The following is a 525-nucleotide window of genomic DNA, read 5'->3' on the forward strand; positions in this document are numbered from 1 at the left end:
GCGGGTTCCCTCGGGTCCGGCTCTGCTGTCTCCATCGAGTGGGAGCAGCAGGAGCCCCGTGCTGGGATCGGTGACGCAGCGCTTGAGCAGGTCCGCGTAGGTCACTTTCTCCTTGGAGCTGGGGTCAAAGAACCCTTTCACGTCATCAGTGGGACTGGAGAGGAGCTGCCTGGTGGCCTCGTCCAGGTACCCCCACTTGCAAGCTGTCTCTGTGGGGACGCGGAGGTGCCGGCCCGGCGCAATTATACCCCCCGTGGCCATCTGAGCTTCCAGAAGGCGAATGCCGTGGTCCTTGCGTAGGTCACTTTCTCCTTGGAGCTGGGGTCAAAGAACCCTTTCACGTCATCAGTGGGACTGGAGAGGAGCTGCCTGGTGGCCTCGTCCAGGTACCCCCACTTGCAAGCTGTCTCTGTGGGGACGCGGAGGTGCCGGCCCGGCGCAATTATACCCCCCGTGGCCATCTGAGCTTCCAGAAGGCGAATGCCGTGGTCCTTGGGGATGAAGCCCTTGCTCATGGCTTGGGAC

The sequence above is a fragment of the Apaloderma vittatum genome, unplaced genomic scaffold, assembly GCF_000703405.1.
Source record: "Apaloderma vittatum isolate BGI_N311 unplaced genomic scaffold, ASM70340v1 scaffold8633, whole genome shotgun sequence".
Lineage (NCBI taxonomy): Eukaryota > Metazoa > Chordata > Aves > Trogoniformes > Trogonidae > Apaloderma > Apaloderma vittatum.